Source organism: Coregonus clupeaformis, chromosome 25 (genome assembly GCF_020615455.1).
Source record: "Coregonus clupeaformis isolate EN_2021a chromosome 25, ASM2061545v1, whole genome shotgun sequence".
NCBI lineage: Eukaryota > Metazoa > Chordata > Actinopteri > Salmoniformes > Salmonidae > Coregonus > Coregonus clupeaformis.
This window is the reverse complement of record NC_059216.1, coordinates 5,115,027-5,132,976: the sequence shown is the minus strand read 5'-3', so window position 1 is coordinate 5,132,976 and position 17,950 is coordinate 5,115,027. Positions and strand designations below refer to the sequence as shown.

General features: G+C 45.6%; 1 protein-coding gene across 3 annotated transcripts in view; it reads right to left on the bottom strand.

The window, feature by feature from the left end:
• Nucleotides 1–12,525, bottom strand: part of esr2b (estrogen receptor 2b) — a 35,603-nt gene extending 23,078 nt beyond the window's left edge. For 2 of the 3 annotated variants that reach the window (XM_041847795.2, XM_041847798.2), the window contains exon 1: nucleotides 12,223–12,523. The gene's annotated coding sequence lies outside the window, so the exon portion shown is untranslated. Of the gene's footprint in view, nucleotides 1–12,222 lie in introns of all 3 variants that reach the window. The other variant, XM_041847799.1, reaches the window with a different exon arrangement.
• Between the last annotated feature and the right edge of the window lie 5,425 nt (nucleotides 12,526–17,950).

Here is a 17,950-nt window from a genome sequence, read left to right as displayed (position 1 = left end):
TTACTCCCTGTTCACCCATGACTGCGTGGCCAAGTACACCTCCAACTCAACCATCAAGTTTGCAGACGACACAACAGTAGTAGGCTTGATAACCAACAATGACGAGACAGTCTAAAGGGAGGAGGTGAGGACTCTGGGAGTGCGGTGGCAGGAAAATAACCTCTCACTCAACGTCAACAAAACAAAGGAGATGATCGTGGACTTCAGGAAACAGCAGAGGGAGCACCCCCCTATCCACATCGACGGGACCGCAGTGGAGAAGGTGGAAAGTTATCAAGTTCCTCGGTGTACACATCACTGACAAAATGAAATGGTCCACCCACATAGACTGTGTGGTGAAGAAGGCGCAACAGCGCCTCTTCATCCTCAGTAGGCTGAAGAAATTTGGCTTGGCACCTAAAATCCTCACAAACTTTTACAGATGCACAATTGAGAGCATCCTGTCTGGCTGTATCACAGCCTGGTATGGCAACTACACCACCCGCAACCGCAGGGCTCTCCAGAGGGTGGTGCGGTCTGCCCAACGCATCACCGGGGGCAAACTACCCGCCCTCCAGGACACCTACAGCACCCGATGTCACAGGAAGGCCAAAAAGATCATCAAGGAGAACAACCATCCGAGCCACTGCCTGAAAAACAGCTTCTATCTCAAGGCCATCAGACTGTTACATAGCCTTCACTAGCACATTAGAGGCTGCTGCCTATATACATATATTAGAAATCACTGGCCACTTTAATAAATGGAACACTAGTCACTTTAATAATGTTTACATATCTTGCATTACTCATCTCGTATGTATATACTGTATTCTATACTATTCTACTGTATCTTAGTCTATGCCGCTCTGACATTGCTCGTCCATATATTTATTTATATATTCTTAATTCCATTGCTTTACTTAGATTTGTGTGTATTTGTCACGAGTTGCTAAGCCAGAACCCAGAAGCAGACCAGGACAAGGTAAGTTGAAACGAAGGTGAGTGTTTATTTACAAGTTCAAGAGTGATGCTGAATAATCCAGGGAACAGAGCGGGCGGCGTTGATTAGTTGTTGGGGGTGCAGTGGTTGATCCCATCCTGGGTCGGCAGCCGCCGACCACCAGGCAGAGGTTGGATGAAGGTTCCGGACGGGTGACTGCAGATGGAACAAAACGGGGGTAAGTAAGCAACAAACCAACAAGGTGCAAAAACAACAAAACTAACGCTAGGCTCTAAGACTGATACTCTGGTAAACCTACTGTTCATGGCTAACGATCCGGCAGGGAATGGATGTTAGGCCAGAGCCTAAGAAGGGTGATGATCAGGACCAGGTGTGCAGATTGCTGATGGGATGCAGGTGCGGAAATCAAGAGAGCTCCCCGGAGCGTTCCAGAACCCTCGGGAAACTGGAGATCACGAACATAACAACTAGTCCACAGACAGGACCCGACTCAGACTGCCGGGATCGTTACAGTACCCCCCTCCGACGAGACGCCACCGGGCGGACTCCCGGAGCGCCAGGATGGAGGCGGTAGAAGTCACTGATGAGGTCAGCATCTAGGACCTGTCGCCGCGGAATCCAACTCCTCTCTTCAGGACCATACCCCTCCCAGTCCACGAGATACTGGAAACCCCGGCCCCGCCGTCTGGAATCCATGATGCGACGCACCGTGTAGGCAGGACCACCTCCGATCATCCGAGGAGGAGGAGGAGGAGGCGGAGGAGGCAACAGAGGACTGAGGAAAACAGGCTTGAGGCAGGAGACATGAAAGGTGGGATGGACTCTGAGCGTCCTCGGGAGTTTGAGTCGAACTGCCACCGGATTGATCACCTTCTCCACCACAAACGGACCAATGAACTTCGGTAACAACTTCCTAGACTCAGTCCGTAAAGGAAGATCCCGTGTGGCCAACCAGACCCTATCTCCCGATGGTGTAGGTGGGAAGCGGGGATCCGGCGACGATTCGCCTGGAGCTGATACCGGTCCGAAACTCTAAGGAGTGCTTTTCTGGCCCGATGCCAGGTCCGGTGGCAACGACGAATATGGACCTGAACAGAAGGCACTGAGAGCTCCTTCTCCTGAGAAGGGAACAAGGGAGGTTGGTAGCCATACAGGCACTGGAAGGGAGACATCCCAGTGGCAGATGTAGGGAGAGTATTGTGGGCATACTCAACCCAAGGCAACTGAGAGACCCAGGAGGTGGGGTTGGAAGAGGCCAGACAGCGTAGCGTGGATTCCATCTTCTGGTTGGCTCTCTCCCGCCTGACCATTAGATTGGGGGTGAAAACCAGATGTGAGACTGACTGTAGCTCAATGGCCAAACAGAAGGACTTCCAGACAGCAGAGGTAAACTGAGGGCCACGGTCGGAAACGATATCACTGGGCAACCCGTGGACCCTGAAAACCTCCCTAACCAGGATCTCGGACGTCTCGAGGCAGAGGGAAGCTTGGCAATAGGCACAAAGTGGGCGAACTTGCTGAATCTGTCCACGATAGTCAGAACGACCGTGTTCCCCTCAGAAGCGGGCAACCCAGTGACAAAGTCCAGGGCCAGATGCGACCATGGTCGCGGGGAATAGGAAGGGGGTGAAGTAGTCCAGAGCTGGGCCGATTGGTACTCTTATTCTGCGCACACACTGGACAGGCAGCAACATAACCCGAGTATCCCTCGGCCATGGCAGGCCACCAAAAACGTCTGCGAAGAAACGCCATTGTCCGAGCCACGCCAGGGTGACAAGCCATCTTGCTGGCGTGGGACCATTTGAGACAGCAGGACGAACCGACTCAGGCACAAACAACCGACCGGGTGGACCGTTACCGGGACCGGGCTGAGTCCGAAGGGCCGCCAGCACCTCCTCCTCAATCTTCCACATAACTGCTCCCACGACGCAGTTCCGGGGAGAATTGTCTCGGTCTTGGACCCACTCTCCTCCGTCTTGGAGAACATCCGGGACAAAGCGTCCGCCCTTGCCGTTCTTAGATCCAGGTCGGAACGTCAGGGAAAACTTGAATCGTCCGAAAAACAACGCCCACCTGGCCTGACGGGAGTTGAGGCGTTTAGCCGATTGCACGTAAGCAAGATTCTTGTGGTCAGTCCAGACAATAAACGGTTGCTCCGCCCCCCTCCAACCAGTGGCGCCACTCCTCCAAGGCAAGTTTCACCGCGAGAAGCTCCCGGTTACCCACATCGTAATTCCTCTCCGCAGGCGAAAGCGACGTAGAGTAGTAGGCGCAGGGATGGAGTTTACTGTCCGTGGAGCATCGCTGCGACAGGATGGCGCCAACTCCCACATCAGACGCGTCCACTTCAACGACGAACTGACGGGCCGTGTCCGGTTGAGAGAGAATCGGTGCGTTGGTGAATCGCCTCTTCAAATCCAGAAACGCTCGATCCGCCTCCGGATTCCACTTGAAGGTCCTGATACTGGAAGTCAAGGCAGTTAACGGAGCGGCCACACGGCTGTAATCCCGGATGAATCTGCGGTAGAAATTCGCAAACCCCAAAAACCTCTGGAGCTGCAATCTCGTACCGGGCTGGGCCCATTCCAGAACCGCTCTAACCTTCTCCTGGTCCATCTAATCTCTCCCCTGGAGATGATGTACCCGAGAAAGGATGTCGTGTGGGCGTGAAACTCGCACTTCTCGGCCTTCACGAACAGGCGATTCTCCAACAATCGCTGCAGAACCTGCCGGACATGCTGGACGTGGTCGGAAGGTTCCTTCGAGAAGATCAGAATGTCATCCAGGTAAACAAACACAAAGAGACCGATCATATCTCTCAGGACGTCGTTCACCATACTCTGGAATACCGCTGGAGCATTGGTCAGTCAAACGGCATCACCTGATACTCGAAGTGACCCATCGGTGTATTGAAACCCGTCAACCACTCGTCCCCCTCTCTGATCCGGACCATGTGATACGCATTGCGTAGGGTCTAGCTTGGTGAACACCGTAGCACCCTGTAAGGGAGTCGAAGGCAGAACTCATCAAGGGCAGGGGATACTTGTTCTTGACCGTGATGTCATTCAACCCCCGATAATCAATACACGGTCGAAGAGAGCCATCCTTCTTACCCACAAAGAAGAATCCTGCCCCCAGGGGGGTGATGACGAGGGACGAACGAGACCAGCAGCTAGGGACTCCTTGATGTAGGTCTCCAAAGCCTCACGTTCAGGTCGGGAGATACTGTATAACCTTCCCTTGGGGTAGACAGCTCCAGGGAACAGGTTGATGGCACAATCATATGGTCGGTGGGGGAGGGAGTGACAGAGCCTTCTGCTTACTGAAAACTTCCCCAAATCGTGATATGTCTCGGGAACCAGGGACAAATCTGGGGGGTTTAGCCTCAATCACCTGACTGGGAACCGAATGGGGCCAGGCAGTCTTGAGACAGTTAGCATGACAATCAAGGCTCCAACTCGTTACCTTGCCCGTCACCCAATCGAACGTGGGATTGTGTTCCTTCAGCCAGGGGTATCCAAGGACCAGAGGAACCTGGGAAGACGGCAGAATGAAGAATGAAATCATCTCAGAATGATTCCCCGACAACCGCATCTTAACCGGTTCAGTCCTCATCGTGATACGTGCCAGACTACTGCCGTCCAGAGTGGTAGCTTCAATGGCTTCCGGCAATTGCTCCTTGGAAAGCCCCAGCTGTTCCACCAACTCGGCATCTAGAAAGCTTCCATCGGCACCTGAATCGATAAAAGCGTTAATCGCTAAGCTCTGATTCCTGTTCATAAGGGTAGCCGGAAACGGGGTCTGACAGAGGTATTGAGAGGCCGAAACTGGCTCGCTAAAAGTCCTCCCAACTTTAGCGAGCCGCGCAGTTTGACGACCCGACTGGAACCTGAGAAGCTGATCGGTTGGACGGAGCCCATTGCTTCTCCCTCCTTCGCTCTCGGACTCGATTATCCACCCCGAATAGACAAGGCTACCAAGCTGTCCAGGTCACTAGACTCGGATAGGAGATCAACTCATCCTTGAGCTGCTCCGACAGACCCTGGTAAAGGCCGCTTGCAGAGCCTCCTCATTCCACCCACTCTCCACAGCCAACGTCTTGAACTCGATCACGAAGTCGGCCACGCTGCGAGTTCCTTGGCGAAAGCGAAAACAGGCGCCTAGCTGCGTCCCTCCCTCGGACGGAATGGTCGAAGAGCTTCCTCATCTCGGCCGTGAACCCCTGGTATGAAGCCATGCAGGGATCCTGTCGTTCCCAAACGGCTGAAGCCCACTCCAGCGCTCGACCACGCAGCAACTCAATCACAAAGGCTATCCTAGCCTTGTCTGTGGCATAAGAGTAGGGCTGTAGATCGAACACTAATCCACACTGCATAAGGAAGGGAACGGCATCTTCCCAGCTCCCCCTCATATTTATCCGGTGTCGGAACCTTGGGCTCACGGAAGGACACAGCTTCAGAAGCGGCAGGCGAGATGGGTGAAACCGGTAGTGGATCTTCCACCGGACACTTGCGTTGGTTCTGGACCTCCGTCAGACCCGGTAGAAAGGTTCCGAACTGACAACGCGATCTCCTGTAGTACCGTGCTATGATGGCCCAACATCTTCTCCTGCTGGGTAATGGCATGGCGAACAGAGTCCAGGTCCGCTGGGTTCATTACTGGCCGGATCGTTCTGTCACGAGTTGCTAAGCCAGAACCCAGAAGCAGACCAGGACAAGGTAAGTTGAAACGAAGGTGAGTGTTTATTTACAAGTTCAAGAGTGATGCTGAATAATCCAGGGAACAGAGCGGGCGGCGTTGATTAGTTGTTGGGGGTGCAGTGGTTGATCCCATCCTGGGTCGGCAGCCGCCGACCACCAGGCAGAGGTTGGATGAAGGTTCCGGACGGGTGACTGCAGATGGAACAAAACGGGGGTAAGTAAGCAACAAACCAACAAGGTGCAAAAACAACAAAACTAACGCTAGGCTCTAAGACTGATACTCTGGTAAACCTACTGTTCATGGCTAACGATCCGGCAGGGAATGGATGTTAGGCCAGAGCCTAAGAAGGGTGATGATCAGGACCAGGTGTGCAGATTGCTGATGGGATGCAGGTGCGGAAATCAAGAGAGCTCCCCGGAGCGTTCCAGAACCCTCGGGAAACTGGAGATCACGAACATAACAACTAGTCCACAGACAGGACCCGACTCAGACTGCCGGGATCGTTACAGTATTGGGCATATGTTGTGAAATTGTTAGATATTACTTGTTAGATATTATTGCACTGTCGGAGCTAGACAAACAAGCTACACCCGCAATAACATCTGCTATGTGACCAATAAAATTTGATTTGATTTGCAGCAGCGGTAACTCTGGGTATTCCTTTCCTGTGGCGGTCGTCATGAAAGCCAGTTTCATCATAGCGCTTGATGTTTTTTGCGACTGCGCTTAAAGAAACTTTCAAAGTTCTTCAAATTTTCCGGATTGACTGACCTTCATGTCTTAAAGTAAGGATGGACTGTCGTTTCTCTTTGCTTATTTGAGCTGTTCTTGCCATAATATTTTACCAAATAGGGCTGTATACCACCCCTACCTTGTCACAACACAACTGATTGGCTCAAATGCATTAAGAAGGAAGAAATTCCACAAATTAACTTTTAAGAAGGCACACATGTTAATTGAAATGCATTCCAGGTGACTACCTCATGAAGCTGGTTTAGAGAATGCCAAGAGTGTGCAAAGCTGTCATCAAGGCAACGGGTGGCTACTTTGAAGAATCTCAAATATAAAATATATTTAGATTTGTTGAACACTTTTTTGGTTACTACATGATTCAATATGTTATTTCATAGTTTTGATGTCTTCACTATTATTCTACAATGTAGAAAATAGTGCAAATAAAGAAAAACCCTGGAATGAGTAGGTGTTTCCAAACTTTTGACTGGTACTGTATACAGTGACGGAAAAAAGTATTTGATCCCCTGCTGATTTTGTACGTTTGCCCACTGACAAAGAAATGATCAGTCTATAATTTTATTTGAACAGTAAGAGACAGAATAACAACAAAAAAATTCAGAAAAACGCATGTCAACAATGTTATAAATTGATTAGCATTTTAATGAGGGAAATAAGTATTTGACCCCTCTGCAAAACATGACTTAGTACTTCGTGGCAAAACCCTTGTTGCCAATCACAGAGTAGCTGGAAATTTTTTTAATGGAATATCTACATAGGCGTACAGAGGCCCATTATCAGCAACCATCAGTCCTGTGTTCCAATGGCACGTTGTGTTTGCTAATCCAAGTTTATCATTTTAAAGGGCTAATTGATCATTAGAAAACCCTTTTGCAATTATGTTAGCACAGCTGAAAACTTGTGCTGATTTAAAGAAGCAATAAAACTGGCCTTCTTGAGACTAGTTGAGTATCTGGAGCATCAGCAATTGTGGGTTCGATTACAGGCTCACAATGAGCAGAAACAAATAACTTTCTTCTGAAACTCATCAGTCTATTCTTGTGTACTACTCCCTTCACAGAACAGCGCAAACTGGCTCTAACCAGAATAGAAAGAGGAGTGGGAGGCCCCGGTGCACCACTGAGCAAGAGGACAAATACATTTGAGTGTCTAGTTTGAGAAACAGACGCCTCACAGGTCCTCATCTGGCAGCTTCATTAAATAGTACCCGCAAAACACCAGTCTCAACGTCAACAGTGAAGAGGCAACTCCGGGATGTTGACCTTCTAGGCAGAGTTGCAAAGAAAAAGCCATATCTCAGACTGGCCAATAAAAACAAAAGATTAAGATGGGCAAAAGAACACAGACACTGGACTTTTTCTTTGCAAAAAAATAAATAATGTGGGATGCATGCCAGTAAGGCCACTACACAACACAACACTAAACAATACATTAATTGCACTATAATGGTGACAAACGGTGCCCACAAACTGTTAGGGCCTAAATAGAGCTGTCCCAACAGCAGAGTCCCAACAGCAGTCCCATCACCTTACCACTGGTACACCTGGCTATCAGCGGAGCCTTGTCTGGCAGCGAAACAGTTCATTCAGCCTCATTTACTGCCTTTTAAAAAAACATAGCTGATATGGCTGACTTGCTTAAACAAATGTGGTTTCTACTGACAATTGAGATGTACAAACTATGGCATAAGGGGACGACAAGCGGATAAGAGGCAATCCGTAATTTTGATTTAGACATTAATGAGTGAGCTAGGACGGACGTAGTCAATATAACTATTTGTTCAGCACTTTTGAAATGTACAGCGACAGAATTCAGAACATGGGCCGTTCTTACAGTATTCTCCCTGTACACCAAGTCAGAACCGTAGGATAAATAAAGGGGGCATATAAGCAGACAATGAAAGCCCTTACAATATTTGATGATTACATTTCTCTAAAACAGGTTATAGGCTACATGTGCACCACCAAGTCAGAATAGTAGGCGAAATTAAGAGGGGAAACTAGACCAAATTATTAGGGTGAGGCACATGGGCGACTAACAGCTTACTACACAGCATACACTTAGTATTACTTTCTTAGCTACAGTATACATATCTCCCTGGCATATTACATAATTTATGCAGCAGCATACCTAGACATTTTTGTAAGTCTATGGCAGCTCCCAAGGGACTTGAATTTTCTAGCTCTACCTCTTGAGCCCCCTAAGGGCTTGAGCCCAGGGGCTTCAGCCCCTGTAAGCCCCTTCATTAAGCCGGCCCTGTGCACGGTACTATCTGCACTCTGCTAAATTTAACTACTGGACTGTACTGTGCTGTGCTGTCCAAACTTGTGAGACATAGACATCTTTTCAACATCCAGAAAATACATTTACCTTACTGGATACATTGTTACAATGAGGCTGGTTGTCAGATTGTGACAGGCAACTCCAACATCAATGTGACAACCCCCCCAACACTAATTAAGATGCTAGTTACCACATGGCTTGACCTAGGACCTCACAAATAGACTTAAAATAAAGCTCTCCCTTTCCTCTTTTCAATAAAAGTAATTGTTTATGGATACTCCTAGCATACAACTATTTATTAAAGAAATAACAAGCATATTAATATTTACTTTCACCCATGAAAAATGCTAATATTCCTCTCACCTCCATGTTCTGTGATCCTGACCTGAATTGGCCACATGGATGACCTCTCCTATAGAGGACACACATTTTTATCTTGAAATTATTACACCCCTGAATTTTGAGTAATAAACACTATGACAACCAACCTGTGAGACAACCAACCCTGGTCTCCCCTATCCTGTAAACAGTGGTTCTGTTCAGTGATAGTACTGCATGTCTATTTCACTTGCACACATTTTATTGTGCACAGGATATTCAGCTGTACAGGTAGTTTCAAGTACAGGGCTCTCTCTCTAGCTGCTAATGAGAGATTGAACTTCAGAAAATGAATATTTTCATTGCACACTCCTCCCACCACCAGTTTCGATAGCATTGAGATCAAAGCGCGGTTCAGGAGACCTTTGCCATTATGCAATGTGAGCGAAGGTCAGCAATGATTCACTCATGTCCTCAGTGCTAGTGCCTTTAGAATACTGTTCCAGTTGGACTAATGTCAATTGGAATGAAAAATTAAGAATCCGTTAAGAAGATTGCATTCTAGAACATTTCCAGACTATGTTGGTCAGACAATGTGGAGGAGAGAGTGATTGAGACAGTGATTCAAGCAGAATGATTAAGACAGCCATGCTCCCACTTTGTTCCCTCTCAGACGGAGGCAAAGAGCCAGGGACACATACCTCCACACAAAGAGCTACAGCAGCCCCATTTAGCCTCCATTCGCTCTCCCTCAATCCTGACAAGTAAGCGCTCAAGAAAATACTTGAATTTGAAGGAGGGAGCGAAATGAGCCTTGTAAGCAGATTACACGGGAGAAGGAGTTGAGGGGCTGCTTTTGGCGGAGTAAAAACTATTGTGAGAGTTGAGCCGAGCAGAGTGGAGTTGAGTGGAGCAGACAGGCTGATTATGGCACCTAGAGCTCGGAGGTAATTTACCTGTCACCTGTCACTGGAGCTCCTACACCTGGCTGGCACCAGAGCCTGCCCCACTGTACTGTACCTCTGTGCTGTAGCAGCTACCTCAACTACTCACCGCTTAACCACCCAGCTCCAAATAACACCAGCTGTGCCTCACCACTCAAACATCAACCAGACAGACCTGGTTTGTACATTGTAAAACCCTTCTGAATGAAGTTTTCTACATGGTTTATTGGTGTCCTCCCTCAAATTGCCCAGTAATAATTTATCCCTCAGAGCCTGGTTCCTCTTTAGGTTTCTTCCTAGGTTCCTGACTTCTAGGGAGTTTTTCCTAGCCACTGTGCTTGCAGCTGAATGGAAAAGGAGATTGCATCTGCAATGGAGGACAGGCAGTTATGGACGACAATATGATGTAATACCACGACTAAAGAGGTTCATTGTAGATACATTGACATGTACAATGCTATCCCTGATGGGCATGTTGTAGAAGTGTGTGAGGTGTAAATTGAAACCTGTCGCCAAAAGCTGGCTGTACAGTGCACACACTCCTACAGCAGCCGTTATGGGCATGACCGCCAGTGACTGAGTGTGTGGCTGTGTGCCAGTGTGTGTCTGCAGTGAGGGCTGCGTTTGTTTACTGCATGGAGGCATGTTTTAGTAACATAGTGTACTAGTTTTTGGATAATGTATAAACTAAGAGAGTCTTTTGAAAGCCTGACCTTGGTGTCTTTTAGGTGCTTGCCAATGGAATGTGTTTCAAGCGGATGAAATGCAGGAGGACGGAAGGGGATGCACAGAGTTGGGTTATTATTTTTGTACATGACAGGACATCCCCCACACATAGCTCCCCCACAGTTGAGTTATTTGTAAGTAAAAAGGAGGAGAGTAACCCACAGTAACAGTAAGATTATTATTACACTGTGAGCAGTGTCAAGGCTATCAGGGGAGATTGCCAAATGTAAATCATGTTTGATTTTTGATATGACCATTTTTGTTTATGTGATGATGAGAATTGGAAATATCATTCCGGTGCGTAAAAAGATATTTGAAACAGTGTAAATAAGATAGGCACATGTCATTTTGGTCATAGGTGTGATGTGATGCAAGCCATGGTTGAATATAATAATATTTGCCTAATATTAGCTTATAATTGCTTGTTAGTGAGGGAACTATTGTTCTGACCCTCTGTATCTTAAATCCATACCAAATCCAAATCTTTTTGGGGGGTAATATTTTACTTAACTTTTTTTTTTGCTATTTTGTTTTCTTACAACCATACCAAACCAAATCTAACTGTACATTTTAAATGTGATCATCTGCTTGTAATCAACCAATGCAAACAACCCGTCTATCCGTTAATCCTCTATTTCACACAATCTGGACAGGGTTTTTTTCTAAATTGAGGAGAGAGCAGGCAGGCAGCCATAATAAGGGCATGAGTCTCTTATCACCTTAAGTTACTGGTATCTTATCAACCTATGTTATCTCCCATAGACAAACCCAACTGTCCAAATATCACGTCCTCAACCTCTGATTGTCCTAGTTTGCATGCCTCATTAAAGCCTTTGCTAAGTTTACATGCCACTTGTTTTTCTCTCAAATTGTCCATGTGTTTCTTTTCGTAGAAGTCTAGATCAATTTGCTATTTAAACTCAGCATATTGTAAGACATATAAGTATGTGTGTCAAAATAATAGAACTGGAATTTTTGTAATGGTCAACTAGCAGTAATAATACATTAATTACATTATAAAAGGGTGTACAATTATGCATAGGCTACTGTGTCACTGAGTAGCCTATATAGGCTACCGATATTTCCAGTAAAAGATAATAATGTAGAGTGCCAAGCATATTGCATAATATTGCTTGTAATTAAACTTGATGAGTCCAGATCGCTTATCTGTTTGTCACCAAACCTATAATATATAAAATCTTAAACTACTGTTAATCTAAATCACAGCTGTAGCCTAAACGAAATATCTCATTGATTCACTGACAGTAGCCTAACGATATCCACAGAGCACAATACGAGTTCTAGATTTTAAATAATATAGTCTACCAAATCACACATAAAAAAGCACAATTTTACAAAGCTTTAACCCAGTGACGTTATTAAAGTGTAAAAGTCTAGCTAGTAATTTCGTATAGGCCTATGACAATTATGTGAGTAACTTTTTCAACAAAATCTAGCTGTCATTGTCATACAATCATGTTAAGCTTTTTGCTTTCAATTTGTTTCTCAATTTCAAAGACACTAATAGGCTACAAACAATAGTTTGAACAAACCAACCTGCCACTTTGTAGTTTGATCTTCTGCCAAGCCTGTCATCAGTGGACGGGGACCTCTTTCCCAGTCGGTGAACTGAGCCAAGTGCCAGCTGCCTAGGTTTGCAGGAGTTACTGTAGCGCGCACTCGCACGACTAGAGAAAACAGAGAAAGAAACCGCGACGCAGCCTAAGTTTATTATAGTCGAAAACGTGTATGCGTGCGCGCAGCAGTGTTCTAGAATATTGGACCGTTGGCTTTCATAGCCCAGCTCAAGCAATTTCTCCAACTGTCAACACATCCAAATGAATAGAGGACGCGTACCGGAGACGCGTTGGGTGGGAATTGTGGGGAGGTAGGTGCGCGTTCGGCTGTGCATTCCCCACGGATAGTGGTCTCAGAGTCGCACAGCTACATTACATTTACGTCATTTAGCAGACGCTCTTATCCAGAGCGACTTACAGGAGCATTTAACGTATAGTGCCTTGCTCAAGGGCACCTAGTCGGCTCGGGGATTAGAACCAGCGACCTTTCCGTTACTGGCACAACGCTCTTAACCACTAAGCTACCTGCCGCCCCCCATTGTGTACAAAACATTAGGAACACCTGTTCTTTCCATGACATAGCCTGACCAGGTGAATTCATATGAAAGCTGTGATCCCTTATTGATGTCACTTGTTAAATCCCCTTAAATCAGTGTTGATGAAGGGGAGGACACAGGTTAAATAAGGATTGTTAAGCCTTGAGACAGTGTGTGCTATTCAGGGGGTGAATGGGCAAGACAAAAGATTGAAGTGCCTTTGAACCTGGTATGGTAGTACAAGGGTTCCCAAACTTTTTCACCCTGGGCTCAAGCACTGTTCAGGACACAAACTGTTCACACCCTTCTTGTTGGTGCAGAGAATTTAGCAGGTTTAAAGCTTATTTCCTGCAATTCTACAAATGTTGCCATGTCTAGTGTGTTTTCATGTGATATTTAAGTGACAATATCTACAACAATATCTATGGGCTAAAAAAATGAAGTCAAATAATGTTAGCTAACATGGGCTAGTTGATCTGGACATTTCTGACAAGTTATAAATAGCTCTCTAAGGTATGCAATGACTAACATGACAAGAGGAATTGATGATGCACTTCCCAATTTTGAAATTGCACCTTGTGCATTCTATTATTACAACTTTCAAGAGTAAGTTTAAAGCTGGAATGAGTTCCTTTAAAAAATGTATATATACAGTACCAGTCAAAAGTTTGGACACACCTACTCATTCCAGAGTTGTTCTTTATTTTGACTATTTTCTACATTGTCGAATAATAGTGAAGACATCAAAACTATGAAATAACCCATATGGAATCATGTAGTAATCAAAAAAGTGTTAAACAAATCAAAATATATTTTATATTTGAGATTCTTCAAATAGCCACCCTTTGCTGTGATGACAGCTTTGCACAGTCTTGGCATTCTCTCAACCAGCTTCATGAGGTAGTCACCTGGAATGCATTTCAATTAACAGGTGTGCCTTCTTAAAAGTTAATTTGTGGAATTTCTTAATACGTTATGTTGTGACAAGGTAGGGGTGGTATACAGAAGATAGCCCTATTTGGTAAAAGACCAAGTCCATATTATGCCAAGAACAGCTCAAATAAGCAAAGAGAAACAACAGTCCATCATTACTTTAAGACATGAAGGTCAGTCAATACGGAACATTTCACAAACTTTGAAAGCGCTATGATGAAACTGGCTCTCATGAGGACCACCACAGGAATGGAAGACCCAGAGTTACCTCTGCGGCAGAGGATAAGTTCATTAGAGTTAACACCCTCAGAAATTGCAGACCAAATAAATGCTTCATAGAGTTCAAGTAACAGACACATCTCAACATCAACTGTTCAGAGGGGACTGTGTGAATCAGGCTTTCATGGTCGAATTGCTGGAAAGAAACCACTACTAAAGGACAGGTGTGTCCAAACTTTTGACTGGTAGTGTATATGATTATTATTTTTTTGCACGCCCCACAGTTTGGGAACCACGGTGGTAGTAGGTGCCAGGAGCACCGGTTTGAGTATGTCAAGAACTGTAATGTCAAGAACAGTTTCTCGTGTGTATCAAGAATGGTCCACCACCCAAAGGACATCCAGCTAACTTGACACAACTGTGGGAAGCATTTGAGTCACCATGAGCCAGCATCCCTGTGGAACGCTTTCGACACCTTTTAGAGTCCATGCCCTGACGAATTGAGGCTGTTCTGACTGCAAAAGGGGGTGCAACTCAATATTAGGAAGGTGTTCCTAATGTTTTGTCCACTCAGTGTATGTCACAATGTGGACTATGATTTACATTGCTAACATAGGCATGTAGAAACAAGCATCTTGTGGTGGATAAAATGTAACTGTCCATTGGGTCATTAATTTGCTGCTTCTTAAATGTTTGCCGATGTCACTGACCACACCCTCTCTGATCTGAGCTGCTGTTTGATACACTGCAGCGGTGCACACGTGTCTGTAGTCCTAATATTAATAGTCCTCACCAGAATACTATTGTTTGCAATAACTAAGGGAGAGTGCATTGACATTGAAACAAGATTGGTCTTAAGCTTGTTAATTAGACAAGAGCCAGAGCTCAGCCTAATCATCATCTCTTAAGCAGGATTTGCCCTTTTGCCACTGCTTCATTCCAACAAGAATGCAAAACAAACACACCCATTGCTGACAGGTGTATAAAATCGAGCACACAGCCATGCAATCTCCATAGACAAACATTGGCAGTAGAATGGCCTTACTGAAGAGCTCAGTGACTTTCAACGTGGCATCGTCATAGGATGCCACCTTTCCATCAAGTCAGTTTGTCAAATTTCTGCCCTGCTAGAGCTGCCCTGGTCAACTGTAAGTGCTGTTATTGTGAAGTGGAATTGTCTAGGAGCAACAACGGCTCAGCCCCGAAGTGGTAGGCCACACAAATTCACACAACGGAACTGCCAAGTGCTAAAGCACGTAGCGTGTAAATATCATCTGTCCTCGGTTGCAACACTCACTACCAAGTTCCAAACTGCCTCTGGGAGCAATGTCAACAAATCACGCTTCGCCATCTAGCAGTCCGACGGACTAATCTGGGTTTGGCGGATGCCAGGAGAACGCTACCTGCCCGAATGCATAGTGCCAACTGTAAAGTTTGGTGGAGGAGGAATAATGGTCTGGAGCTGTTTTCAATAGTTCGGGCTAGGCCCCCTCCTGTTTCAGTATGACAATGCCCCTGTGCACAAAGCGAGGTCCATACAGGAAGGGTTTGTCGAGATTTGTGTGGAAGAACTTGAGTGGCCTGCACAGAGCCCTGACCTCAACCCCATCGAACACTTTTGGTATGAATTGGGACGCCGACCACGAGCCTGGCCTAATCGCCCAACATCAGTGCCCGACCTCACTAATGCTCTTGTGGCTGAATGGAAGCAAGTCCCTGCAGCAATGTTCCAACATCTAGTGGAAAGCCTTCCCAGAAGAGTGGAGGCTGTTATTGCAGCGAATGGGGGACCAACTTCATATTAATGCCCATGATTTTGGAATGACAAGGAGGTGTCCACATACTTTCGGTCATGTAGTGTAGCTCCTTACTAATGATGTAGGCTATATAAACCCTGGAATGCTGATGCCAATGAGCGGCTTTGAAGCCACCGGTCGGCCATATTGGCACTCCCCAGAAGAAGCAGTCCTCCATAGGAATGAATGGAATTGTACAGTATTTCAATGAAATGTTTCAAGGACAAACTTACATGTATGTAAGTATTTGTGGTTGTAGTGGGGACCGTAACATTAGTAGAATAGAATAAACGTGGCAAAAACGAATGTAGACATTAATAAATGCATTTCTGTAGCTTCCTAAATATATTTTACAATGGAGCAGGAGTGCTAAGATGGAGGCGCGATGGCTTCAAAACAGTGCCCCCTGTCAGTCATCTAGTGTATATAGACATTATTTGCCCTCACCTAGTATTTGTTTAATTCTTTGCTTCCAATGAGCTTTTTATATAAACTCCCTAAAAGGCAGATGCCATCATGGCATTTGTACAGTCGTGGTCAAAAGTTTTGAGAATGACACAAATACTAATTTTCACGAAGTCTGCTGCCTCAGTTTTGATGATGACATTTTGCATTTACTCCAGAATGTCATGAAGAGTGATGAGATGAATTGCAATTAATTGCAAAGTCCCTCTTTGCCATGAAAATGGCCATGAAACTTAATCCCAAAAAAAACATTTCCACTGCATTTCAGCCCTGCCACAAAAGGACCAGCTGCCATCATGTCAGTGATTCTCTCGTTAACACGGGTGAGATTGTTGACGAGGACAAGGCTGTAGATCACTCTGTCATGCTGATTGAGTTAGAATAACAGACTGGAAGCTTTAAAAGGAGGGTGGTGCTTGAAATCATTGTTCTTCCTCTGTTACCATGGTTACCTGAAAGGAAACACGTGCCATCATCATTGCTTTGCACAAAAAGGGCTTCACAGGCAAAGATATTGCTGCTAGTAAGATTGCACCAAATCAACCATTTATCGGATCATCAAGAACTTCAAGGAGAGAGGTTCAATTGTTGTGAAGAAGGCGTCAGGGCGCCCAAGAAAGTCCAGCAAAGGCCAGGACCGTCTCCTAAAGTTGATTCAGCTGCGGGATCGGGGCACCACCAGTGCAGAGCTTGCTCAGGAATGGCAGCAGGCAGGTGTGAGGGCATCTGCACGCACAGTGAGGCGAAGACCTTTGGAGGATGGCCTCAAGAGGTCGATCCTCAAGAGGTGGGTGGACAAACAAAAACCCAAGCATTGATTATGCAAGAATGGGCTGCCATCAGTCAGGATGTGGCCCAGAAGTTAATTGACAGCATGCCGGGGCGGATTGCAGAGGTCTTGAAAAAGAAGGGTCAACACTGCAAATATTGACTCTTTGCATAAACGTAATGTAATTATCAATATAAGCCTTTGACACTTATGGAATGCTTGTAATTATACTTCAGTATACCATACTAACATCTGACAAAAATATCTCATAACACTGAAGCAGCGAACTTTGTGAAGACCAATACTAGTGTCGTTCTCAAAACGTTTGACCACGACTGTACATACACAGCAACCGTGGCATGCAAGACCATTCTACTAGTGTCAGACCATCCACACCTTGCCTCAGTTCTCCCAGTGCCATAGTCACTAGTAATTGGGGAAAAATCGATACAGTTACATATTGGGATATTCATTTATGATATATTGTATAGTTTTTACAATATTGCAATATCATTTTTGCGATAGTTGGCTGTACCTGCACCAAAACTCCAGTATTTTTCCTTCATAGCTTGTTCTCCATCTTCTTTTTAAATAGGATGGCAATTTCTTTTCAGCACATTTATTTCCATGACTGATCAAAACTTGTTTTCTCATGGCTCTCTCTTGTCCCTCTGCAGCAGACATGGCTCTCACCCATCTACACACAATACCCCATAATGACAAAGTGAAAACATGTTTTTAGACATTTTTGCAAATGTATTGAAAATGAAATGCAGAAATATCTAATTTACATACAGTAACAGTCAACATTTTGGACACACTTTGCACACACTTGGCATTCTCTCAACCCTTGAATGAGTAGGTGTGTCCAAACTTTTGATTGGTACTGTAAGTATTCACACCCCTTTGCTAAGAAACTCCAAATTGAGCTCAGATGCATCCAATTTCCTTTGATCATCCTTGAGACGTCGCTACAACTTGATTAGAGTC